The sequence below is a fragment of the Eleutherodactylus coqui genome, chromosome 3, assembly GCF_035609145.1.
Source record: "Eleutherodactylus coqui strain aEleCoq1 chromosome 3, aEleCoq1.hap1, whole genome shotgun sequence".
NCBI classification, from domain to species: domain Eukaryota; kingdom Metazoa; phylum Chordata; class Amphibia; order Anura; family Eleutherodactylidae; genus Eleutherodactylus; species Eleutherodactylus coqui.
This window is the reverse complement of record NC_089839.1, coordinates 57,062,859-57,075,652: the sequence shown is the minus strand read 5'-3', so window position 1 is coordinate 57,075,652 and position 12,794 is coordinate 57,062,859. Positions and strand designations below refer to the sequence as shown.

The following is a 12,794-nucleotide window of genomic DNA, read 5'->3' as shown; positions in this document are numbered from 1 at the left end:
CATGTGTATAATGAAGTAAATGCATACTTGTTTGAGCCGGGGTATAATCAATGCTTATTTATTATGAAAAACAAGCTGTCGCTTTCTTCTTCCTCTGATCCTTTGCGTCTTTATTTTAATGCCATCTACTACTGAGGACTTTAACTCATTATGCATATAAAGCAACTTTCACTGATCTTTATTGTGTCCCGTTCCTTCTACTAAAAGGATATGTCTGTAAAATTAATGGCATACAGTATTTTCTGCTGTATTTGTCTGCATGAGAAATAACTCTATTTCTGTCCTATTTATGACTCGTATCCTCTAATTTTACTCATTTTCTCCTCTACGTGTTTTATATCTGATTCTCGGTTCTCGGGTGAAAAGCTGCTTCAGTGCTGTGTTCTATAGACTCTGCACAGAGAACAGTAAATCCTGTTCTCTGTCTGTAACATGAATGGTGACATAACTTAATTACGTAGCAAAATGTACAGCAGTACGAGCAGTGGAGATGGGATTAAGTAGCAATGCATCACTCACCATTAACTCTGAAAGCAGGTCTATGTGAGTCTCTTTTTCTGTCCCTCATCCTCCTCTGCTTTCCCTGTGTCCTCAGATTGCAAAGAGCATGATTACTCATCTGCTTCTTTTTTATGCCATCTTTGTTAACAGAGAGAACACATTTGATAGCAGGCAGAGGATAGCAAGTTAGGAGTAAGGAAAACCCCTGATCGCCAGCACTCCAGAGGGATTTTTCAGCACTGAAATGTTATTTTTGGTAAATAAAGTAAATTTCACTTTTGCTAGCTATGAACACTAGGAATGATATTACCATATTTTTTTTTAAAGTTAGTAACCATTTAAGTATTTTTACTAGATTAATATGCTTTAGAAGCTAACATTATGTAAATAGAACCATCTTTCAATGGGTTATCTCACAAACCACAGTATAGGTAATAAGTGACTGACTGCTGCAGACCCCATGATGGGACCACCATTTATTAGTAGAACGGAGTCCTAAGTCCCCAGTTCCGCCTCACTGTATGACTACAATGAGGAGACGTTTGAATGGAGCACGGATCACGCATGTGCACTAACCATCCATTAAATGTCCATTGGGCCGATGGAAAAGAGCCAAGTGCAGTGCTCAGGCCCCACTGTGGTAGTGGTGGTGGTGGTGGGGGCTTGGAAATAGTGATCAGGGGAGGGTCTCAGTAGTGGAGTTCTTAGTCATCAGACATTTATCAGGTGATAAACATTCCTTGTGGGATGACCCCATTAATTTCAGACACAAAATGACGATCTCCATTCAAGGCTGGAATTACACTGTGGCTATCTAGGTCTACTACGTATATTATCGAAAGCCACACTTCATCCATTAGTCTGCCCTTCTTAAATAAGAAAAAGCACAAAGGTTTCAGAAGCCTAATCTGAAACACCTGGCCTGACATTGCTAAATTTGTAAACGCACCCCTACCTACCAGGTAGCATTTATAACTCTGGTGTCTTCTACTGTGGCAATAGTGACTTTTTTGGCTCCCTCAGACACCAGGGTCTTTGCTAGCTCTGCACCACCTATAGCTACTGCCCTGAAAGTTTGTGTTACTCTTCAACTTAAGCTTTCTACAACAATGCGTATATTAGCTTGGCAAAACATGAAAGGGATAAAACGTACAGTATTCCTCCACTCTAGGTCCTATACAAAATGCATGACCAGTAGGATTCCTGAGTTTTAGCTATCTAAGGTATTGTAGGGCTTACCAGCACATTGCTGCCAAACCAGTTTAATCTCATTGTACAACTGACTGCAGCTGAGTTGTCTCATGATAGTGGATAGCATGCTGAATCATAAAGCACGCTGAACATTTTTGTGCTAGCTTAGTGAACTTTAGCCCGTGGTACAGAAAATTCCTGCTGTTCACCACAAAGCAGTGCGGGTTTCTCAGTAAAAGTATTTCTTTCTTTCAGGTCATTGAGTAAAGAATTCCCATGCAGTAATTCCTAGTAACTTAGCATGTTTTGTAGAACCACTTTATTTCCTTGCAGTTAAATATAGTTAAAATGTAATATTTTTGTCTTTTATGTTCTTCTAGACCTTATTTAGATTATGCTATACTGTATTATACTTTATGTAGATTTGTGTCAGATTCATATCACACTCCAGGACCAGGGAAGCTAGAAATGGTAAAGGAGAAGGGTCTTGTGGCTCCCATAGGCATTAGGGAAACATTGAATTCAATATTCATGATGTTGGGGGACATTGAATTTCTACTCCAATCCATTTTTTTTATCTTTGTGGAAGTAAGCTGCTGTCAGAGGTGTCTGGTTGCGACTTTCTCCACTCTCCTCATAGAAAAAAGACGAATGATTGGCCAAACCGAGCATCCGTGTGTGGGGAAGTTGGCAGATTTTTTATTATTTTTTTTTTGTTTTGTACTGCATTAGTTTATATCCTCCTCCTACTACAACCGAACATGTCTGTAGTTTTAGCTTCATGCTGAAAAAACATTTCCCAGCATTCACTGCACACTATAAACAGCATGTAGAATGCTCTTCCCTCTTATGTCCAGTTTTTTTGGATTCACTTACTATGCATACATGGATCCAGTTCAGTTGAGTGTGGACCACACATGCTTGTTCCCTGCAGCTAAACGGATCAATCCCTGAAAGCATGTCACTTGTGACATCCCAGTGATCTCTAGTTACTAGGACTTGCAATAGTTATATTGGATGAAAACCATTCTTGTCATCACCTCTCATGTGGCTCATCATGGCAGTCAGAAATGTAGGGGTCTTATGTCAAGTAAATTGCAAAGTTGCTGTTTGAAATAATTATTAGTCATTGACTGATAAAAATTTGAACTTGGAAACCCCATTTAAGTACTGATACATTCCCTTTGCTACTTTCTGTAATTTTTTTTTCTTTGTCTGCTGAGAAGAGGGGACTTCCCAGTTTGCTTTGTGCCATAACCCAATAAGATGGCCACCCACTGACCGGACTCTGTCCCTCTCCCCTTCATGTTGGTTTACTAAAATACGACTGAAGAAACTGCAGCTGCATCCCCCTCTTGATTTGACTACATTCTTTGTTTGCAACTATCACAAATTGGAAGTTACACTTTGGACTGTGACCTACACATTACATTGCAGCAAATTACGAGTCTCAGGGAATGAGGATCAAGCAGGAAGAGCAGTTAGTCTTTTAAAGGGGTTGTATCACTGCATAAAAGATTTCTAATGGCTGGGCTTATTATAAAATACTTTCCTGTCTTTGGACCCCCAGGACACAGTTGAGCGGCTCTGCTATTCAGTGTGAACGTCTAGTGGAAGACAGGTAACCACTGCAGCCAATCAGAGGCCACAGCACTACTGTCCAAAACTTCTGGTGGTATGACAACCAAGGTCTGAGCACTGATTTCAAGGTTTTGAATGTTGAAGTGGCAGTGGTCACCTGATTTCTGCCAGATGTCCATTGGAGCCACTCAATTGTGTCTTGGGGGGCTGAAAACAGGTAAGTAGTCTCTTATTTTTTGGTTTATCTCATGCACAGCTGATAGAATTTTTTTTTTAGTGGCACAACCCCTTTAAGGTGTTCAACACCTTCAATAGCAGTTGGTCCGCCCATTTGGCTAACCATTATTGCTGAAGCAATGGAGTAGACATGTTCTGTAGGACATACAAATGATGCTGTGATACAAAAACCCTTAAATATATTGTACTCCCAAACTAATAGTACTAGGTTCTCCTAGTCACAAAGAATGAAAACGCTGTATCAAAGAATAACTACTGATCGGCAAATATTAGTGCTGTTTTGAGATTATGGGATATAATGTTCAACATTTACATCATGTAACCTTTCAGAATAAAGACGGATACTGCTACATATAGATAGATGGCGAGATGTCTCCTTTGTTGTAATGTTTACTTAGCGCTCACATCACCCCAGCTGCTCCTTTTATCATTCTGCATTAGGAAGGAGATATCTTGTATAAACATTATGTTGGCACTCCTTCGCGCTGACCCTGAGTGCCTTCAGGATTTATTCTACATTTGTCTACCATGAGTGATTGATAGCCAGAGTACTGACACATGAAAATAAATAGTTTATGTTCACTGATCTTTTGCTAGCATGACATATACCGGTAATTGTAAATTTTCTATTGGAGAATATAAAGCATGACCAAAGTGAAGATCATTGACTAACATATTACTATAATGTATGTCGATATAGTTCATAGGTTCTACATCATATGATGATGCCTTAAAGGGGTTGTCTCGCGAAATCAAGTGGGGTTATACACTTCTGTATGGCCATATTAATGCACTTTGTAATATACATCGTGCATTAAATATGAGCCATACAGAAGTTATTCACTTACCTGCTCCGTTGCTAGCGTCCCCGTCGCCATGGTTCCGTCTAATTTCGGTGTCTTCTTGCTTTTTTAGACGCGCTTGCGCTGTGCGGTCTTCTCCCTTCGGCTCCGCTCGGCAGCATCAGAGTTTTGGCTCCGCCCCCTTGTACGCGTCATCGCGTAGCTCCGCCCCGTCACGTGCCAATTCCAGCCAATCAGGAGGCTGGAACCGGCACACGTCATGGGGCGGAGCTAGAAGACACTGAAATTAGACGGAACCATGGCGACGGGGACGCTAGCAACGGAGCAGGTAAGTGAATAACTTCTGTATGGCTCATATTTAATGCACGATGTATATTACAAAGTGCATTAATATGGCCATACAGAAGTGTATAACCCCACTTGATTTCGCAAGAACAACCACTTTAAGATCTGGCTTTTGAAGTCCTTTTTGATTTAGACATTACACCATAGAATTATAGATGTAGCAAACATTAACTTGAAATGTAATGTGTTATGATGACTTGACTACATTATACTATAATGTTGTAAATCGAGTTATCATGATGCAGCAGTTAATGATTGTTGTATCTGTACGTTGTTTGCCTTCTAATATTGTTAGATTTAAAAAATTAAATAAATGATTTGTCCCATCTAAAGGTGCATTTACACTGAAAGATGATCACTCAAAAATCGCTCAAATGACAGTTTGAGTGACAGTTTTGAGCGATCATCTTTGCATAACTCTTAAGTAACTAATTAGCTACTTAAAGAGTTAAGGCCCATTTACACTGGACGAGTGTCGGGCAAACGATGCCCGACACTTGTCACTGTGTCTCCGCGCTTCAGTGCTCCTGCACAGGAGCTAACACAGCTAGCTGGGGGATAGGGTAGTGCAGAAGAGTTCTCTCCTCTCGCTCCCCCCCCCCCCCGTCCATTGAGATACACAGCGGCCGTTCGCTATGGAACGGTGGTTCTTTAAACTTATCGATGAGCTTCATCACTCATCTTTTATGCAGCATAAAAGATGAGCGATGAAGCTCATCGTTAAGTTTAAACAGCCACCGTTCCATAGTGAACGTCTACTGTGTATCTCAATGAAGAGGGGCGGGGGTGCGAGAGGAGAGAAATCTCCTGCATTGCCCACCCCTTTGCTGGCCGCTCTGTGTGCAAGCCAGCTGTGCTAGCTCCCGTGCTCGAGAGGAGCACGGGAGCGCAAAGACACAGGGATGAGTGTCGGGCATCGTTTGCCCGACACTCGGCCAGTGTAAATGGGCCTTTAAATGCAGGCAGAACAGGATACCGCTGATAACTTCGAAAACAAAGCAGCTGTTTGTATATACAAAACTCGTTCTCGGAGCTTTCAGCTAGTATCCTGCTGAGACGTCCCAGTGGATACCAGTTGAAAGAATGCTATCAGTGCCACCCGCTGAGAAAATCAGAGTGCGGTGCTGATAACAGTCATCAGTGATTTATGGCTTGCTAGAAATCAGCAATGAAAGAGTAGTGCAAGAATAGTGCACAATGGCATTGTGTTTAGACAACGATTATCGCTCAAAAGATAGCTTTTGAGCGATAATCATTGTGTCTAGATGGCATTTAACAACACTTTCTCCAAATGAAGACTTGCTGGCAATCACCCTGGTAAGCAGCTGTAGGTGGACAGTACAGGAGATGCTTGGCAGCCATTCAAGCAAATGGTCAACCATGTAGTTGTCTCGAGTAGAGATATAGCGATGTTGGATTCAAGATCAATGCAGTAGATGGGGCAACAGAACAATAATGGTTTAACAATAAAACTTGTACCTTCCAACATGCTGTCAATGACTGTTTAAACCCCTTTTACACGGGACGATTGTCGGGCACTGTAGCACCCGACAGCAGTCTCAGCGATGATCACTCCGATGCTTTTACAAAGGAAGAACACTGCTCAGTGAATGGAGGAAGAGCCCACCAGCCTCCATTCACAGTAAACAGGCAGTGGTCCATAGATGACCAACTGCCTGTTTAAACTGAACGACGCAGTGGAAGACTAACAATGACTTTATGGTCCGCATGAAAGATCCGATCAGCGATTTATCAATGATCAGTTTTTCACTGCATTCATTCACCTCTTAATAAATTACCTGAAAGCTCTGCGGAATAAGTTGGCGCTATACAAATAACAACTCCTCTTCCCTAAACAAACACTCTAAAGCTGGTAATGGAGGCTCTAAAAATATAATGTACAGAACCTAGGTGTAATGCTTCTTTTAATTAATATTCATGTACTTCCCCCTGGGCAACTAACTCTGTCTGTAAATCGGACATTTGATCAACAAAAGTTGGTTAAACGATACACTTTTCTTGGTACCACTTCTATTCTCAACAACAGGACTTTTGTGTCCCTACCGTTGTGGACATCTAGCATGTGCGATGTGGACAGTTAGGATTTGTTGTGTGGGGGGGTCGCTGCTTCTACCAATGCTGAAAGTCTTTCAGCATCATCTGGGGGATCCGGAGTGCACTTCATTACTTGCTTCCCCATCTCCTGGTTGGTGTTGGTCAGCTCTCTTCCTCTCTGTTTCCAGCAGGAACACTTCTGAGCTCTCTCACTCTTATTCCTGTGCCACCTCAGATCTCCTTTTTTTTCTTTACACCCTTCTCTCTCTCCAGCCTTCCCTACACCATATTTGTGATCTCCTTCTCTGGTGCCCTTGTAACACCTCTAGCTCAAATCTCAGCCCCTGCACCTTCCTACTGTTACTTTTTTATGTAGGAGCTTCAGACAATCAACAAGTGTTTATTGAGCACGGTTCCCTCTGCTGAGCCAAAATTTTGTGCAAATTTTGCTTTACACAGCCATTTTGGCGCAATCTTTCATGAACTTTACTGTCCATCTCCATGGCAACTTTTAAACCCTTTTGGCTAAGTGCATAGAATCATCCTAAAAGGGTGCTGCTGTTTCTAGAGCAGGGTACCCCCTTCTATGATGTCCATATGGGAAGGGGCTGTCCTAATGGGACAGTCCCAATAATTTTGAAGAAGCATCTCTGTTTATTTATTTTTTTTAATATTGGAAAGTCTATCACGATTTTACTAACCTCTGCTGTGAAGAATCCATTTCTGTAGCTCATCACTTCCAGGCAGGCGCAGCTGCTTCACTCTCCACCTCTCTGGAACACAAAGTTGCTTCAATGGTCATGTGCACTTGATCATTCAGCCAATTACAACCTTAAGTGGTCATGTGCTGTTCATAATAGTATGACTGCAGAAGCTTGTGATTATCTGACTGGTCACGTGATGACTGTGGCAACTTCCTGGTCCTGTGGTGGATGCAATGGACCTGCTGGGCATTTGACTGGTTAGTATGCCTTAGTTTATTCTGTGCCCGCATCAGCCACTTATTTCCAAATGTCTGAAAATTCCATGAACCTGACAGCTCGTTTTAAGCTGTAACTATAGGTTTTCTACCCAGATTTGGGGTTAGACACAGATTGGGCATGTCGATTTATGGGGTGAGGCGCACCATAGTTGTTTGTCTGGGAGCCATTCTCTCTTGTTGTTATTATTGGGACCAATAGTTATCGTCTGGCTGCATCTCATTTTATTTTACTTTGTCTTTTGGTGAAGAAATACCATTTTAATCCAAATAACGTCTGTGTGGTGCAAAAAAAGGACATCTGTGATGCCGAATTCTAGCATAAGCAAAACATTCTCTGTTAATTTGAGTTGTGCCTGTCATCAAAACAAATGTGAAATGCTCACACCAGCATCTTTATTAGCACTTACTGATCCCGGGAGTGATAAATACGTTTGTTTACTTACATGTGCTACTGAAACTGATGGCACAAAGCGAAACGATCAGACTATTAAACAGATAAACTAGCTTTAAATACAGAACGATGGTGTAATGCAATGATATGCTCGGCTAGAGAATCAATCATTCTGAGCCCTATGCTGGCTGAAAAGTGCCACAGATATCCAGTACACTTCTCAAATCTTGATAGCATCTGACAGATACAGTAACAGGATTAAGAGAGCTGCGTATGCATATACTGTAGCACAATGGAGTCCAGGGAGAGCAAGAAAGATGAAAGGGAGGTGAGGGAAACGACTGTCAGACAAAAATGCACTACCCACCAGTCATGCGAAATAACTTGGCATAATAATTCTAGATCATGAAATTGTCTAAATAGTTCCCTTATGGATAAATGAATTCTCTATTTATACCATTGACCCTTGAAAGGTGGCTGAACATCCTTATCTCAAAGTGATGGTAGAAATTCCTAGTATGTGGTTCTACAGTCCTAATTTCTGGTTGTGCACACTACTAGGGAACCGTTGTACATACAGTATCACTGGAGTATGATTGTACATAGCTACTGTAGCCTGAGATTGTACATACCGCTAGCATATTGTCGTATCTACTTCTAGTTTATGGATGTACATATTGCTAGTATATGGTTGTACATACAGTACCTCAAGTTTTTGTTTGTTCACTCCCCTAGCCCCTGAAATATGGTTGTACATATCCCTTGAGTATGATTTTTCACCCACAGCATATGTAAGAGAGTTGGTGGTTTCTTATTTTCCCTCCTTGTGTGTCAGTTACCTGCTTATTTTATAGTTGATTTAGCGTTTTCCATTTTTATGAGCAATGTCACTTTGAGGGGTAGGGTTAGTGGCTTCAGGAATGAACTTGGAGGGTGACATGTTTCCTGTTTTTAGAGGAGTCCTATGTAAAGACGTGTCTTCTCGTCCTACTATGGGGAATTGTATTTTGATTAGATGCCTACCTCCACTCAGTGAGCTACTGGAAAGATATTCTATCCTTAAGCCCACCGGTCTGTGCATTCCTGGAATCCCTTCCTCTAGCCCTACAGTTCAGCTGCTATTGGTGATCGGGTGGTTACCTACAGTGACCATGAAAGAGACACGTGTCTTGAATGGTTGGAGGCTGCAGCCACGAGTCCTCTCCCTCTGTAACCCGTAACGTAGGAAAAGCTGAAGTGATACTTAGTTACCCTTTGCTATAATGGGGAAAACTTACCAAGATATGTTATCAAGCTACTGTTTAATTAACTATTTGCAAGTAGTTCAACTGCTGCACCGTGGGTATTCCGGAGACTCTACCTTGTGGACTGATCTAAAAATAAGAGTTACTTTTACTTTTTTAAGCATGGAACTGGTGCTTTCCAATTTTGTTTATATGGAGAGAGGCACTTATGCCCGGGGGTATGGGCATCTAGCTCCAAGCTGTCCTGTAGGCCGTAGTTGCATTATAAAGGTGGAAAGATGAGCGAGAATACAATCTGACCCTACGCCCAGGAAGGGTATCCTATTATTGAGAGAGCCTGTGGAGTACCATCGTTTGAGGAATGCATCACCACTTTCACCATTCACGACCCTCAGACATATTTTTCACGTATTCCTAGTATATGGATGTACACACCCTTAGTTTATGGTTGTACACACTCCTAGTATACAGTGGAACACATCTCTAGTATATGGCTTTACATACCTTGTTTTTGTTTGTATGCACCTCTAAACTCCTCAAATATGGTCGTACATATCTCAAATATACGGTCCTACACACCAGTGACTACCGGCAGGCTATAATAACCATTAGCAAGGATAAAAACATTTCAGTGTTTTTTTCTTTTTTTCCTTTTGCTCACCACTTTACTAAAACTGGGTACAGCTTTACAAAAGGGGGGATTGGCTGGGCATACTCCTTATTAAACTTGGTGCATATCACTTAGGATGTGACTTTATGTCTAAGTAAGTTCCTTGTGTTTTGGGGGTACTCGCACTATTTTCATACTGTGCTTTTAATAGGTCAGTACATTAAATAGTCATAACCAAGCAGGTACTTTCATCTCATTTATTAGAGTAGGAGGGCTCTTAACATAGGAACACTGAGCAACCCTGCTCTGCATTGTTCTCCTCACCAAAGCATTAGCTACCTGACCTGACAGGAGTGTGATCAAAGCTTTTAATTTTAAAAAAATGCATTAACTAGGATAAGTACTCCAAAAGTAAATTTGTTTTAAGCTCCTGAGCCGCTATGTGATATGTTACACCAGTATTGCAAGCACCAGGACAACTAGAGTGACTCATTCAGCTGTCTAGGTTTATCCTTCTCCGAATGAAGCACTTAGTTCCACCTATTGCCCTCCACTGCTGATCTAGAGAAAAACTAAACAATCCTTAAGGAGCTGCCAATTTTCTTCAAATTAGTGCAGGGGAAGAGGTAATTTCATGACCAATCACCAAAGGGGTAACTCTCGACTATCTTCGATTTTTATGCAACTTTGCACATTTGTTCTTTAATAGCATGTATATAAAAAATGATTTTCAGACCCATCATGTAAATGGGGTCAAAAAATACAGAAGGGTCAGTTTTTCAAAGGTCACTGAGAATCATAATTTTTGTTAATTAATTTCTCGAAAACAATTAGACATAAGATATTGTGCAAGGTGTCGTTATCTTTATAATAATATGTAGCGCAGATCTTTGATAACACGACTCCTCCCTACTAAATCCCAGCAGCTGAGCTTTCACTTTGAATAACCCTTGAGTGACTGAGCCTAGCATACCCCAGCTGCAAGTATTGTCCAAACTTTTCTCTCCATCTTTCTTCTTATCCTTTTCTTCTTGACTCAGTCTGCTGAATCCCGTTTCTATCCCCTAACTCACAGGCAATCTGCAACAGTGAGATGAGTCTGAATTTATAGGCAGAGCATTTCAATCATAGGGAGGAAGACATGCTATTTAATAATGTGCGTTTATTGGAGCTGAAGCAGTACAGATGATGACAGTAGAAATGATGTACAAGTGAATGGAGAGTAAGTGCACAGAGGACATCACTGCTGCATTATGTCAGGAATGCAAATGTCCAGTTTCACAGTGAACTCTCAGTGCACAGAGATGGCATAAGTGAACATACAAGTGTGCAGGAAGATTTATACAAGTATGTGGTCCTCTTTCAGCACTGAAGTTTAAAAATAAGCATTTATTAGAACATCTGGCTAAAACATAGGATTGCCATCCAAAGAGAAGCAATAGGCACTAATTCATATGATCAGAGATGCAGACTTTGAACTGTGTGTTGATAACAAGCTGGATGGTCCATCTCCTCTTGAGTCTGCAGGACTCAAAATGTTTTCACATTTTGATTCATCTGACCACAAATCAGTTTTCCATTTTGTCTCAGTCCATTTTAAATAAGCGTTGGCCAAGAGAAGACATCTGCCTTTCTGGATTGTGTTGATATATGGTTTCTTCTTTCCATGATACAACTTTAACTTGCATTTGTGGATTGCACGGCAAACTGTGTTCACAGACCATGATTTCTGGAAGTATTCCTGGGTCCATGCACTTTTTTTTGCATTACAGAATCATATCTGTTTTTAATGCAGTTCTCAGTGATCTTTAGAAAATTGACCCTTTCCTGCAAAAGGAACAGAGCTCCTCCTGAACTGCTAGTGCTTAACAGTCGTATTGGAATATTGCTCAGAAGAACTCTGCCAGTGCCTTAATTCTACCAATTGGAAGAGACTTCTCGTCATCACCTTTTAAATGTATTCCCAATATGAAATAATAACTATAAGATTAGAAAATATATTCACTACAACATCTTTACAAAGTTTGACCACTTTGGACAATCCCTTTTTGTTTGAAGGGGCCCTTGAAAATACTCTGATGACAAGTTGCTTGAATAGTGGCCCCCTAGTGATCGACTGTAATCTATAAAGGAATTTGACAAAAAATAATATTTTTGTAGCACTACACAGTTCACAGTGAAATTGATGTGGTGTTGACGTAATGCATGGTGTTGGTTCATACAAGATAGAAACAATCTTTGTATCTGTTTCTGGTAATGGAGGTCCTGAATGAGGGATGCCACACTACTAAATTAGAAGTCTTTTTAATAGCGTATTTGAAAATAGGTCGTCTTAACCAGTCAACTCCCTTCCATTTATATTCCTTATTCTAAGTCCATATCTCTCTAGAAAACCAAATCTTTCAAAAATTGTATTTTTTGTGGGGGACATATATTTAGAATGGTCTCTTGTACGTATTGTTATTTATATCCTTCAATGACCCCTAAAAGTTTTCATACAAAACCTGATTTATTTACCATCACATCATTATCAGATATTTCTAAATGAGGCAATGTGGCTAATGCTGCTATTTTCACATTGGCACTGGAGAGCACCAAGACGATTTTACATTAGTGCTTGGTCTTTTGTTTACTGACCTACATAAATACAGAGTCCAAGAAAAATACCTAGGCAGGCATCCAACTGCAGATTGATACTGTTCTTATCCATGCCAATATTTGCAGATAATTAGAGAAACTCTTCATTATGTGGCTGCCTTTTACAAAAAAAGACATAGCAAAGTTTTTAGCTTTGTAAATGAAGTTTTTCTGAGCCATGCCACATGTTCTATGTCATTATATCTTGTATGAGTTC

General features: G+C 40.7%; 1 protein-coding gene across 2 annotated transcripts in view; it reads left to right on the top strand.

Moving 5' to 3' along the window:
* MACROD2 (mono-ADP ribosylhydrolase 2) overlaps positions 1–12,794 on the top strand; it is a 1,963,046-nt gene that overhangs the window by 1,170,393 nt on the left and 779,859 nt on the right. The gene's annotated exons all lie outside the window — the stretch shown is intronic.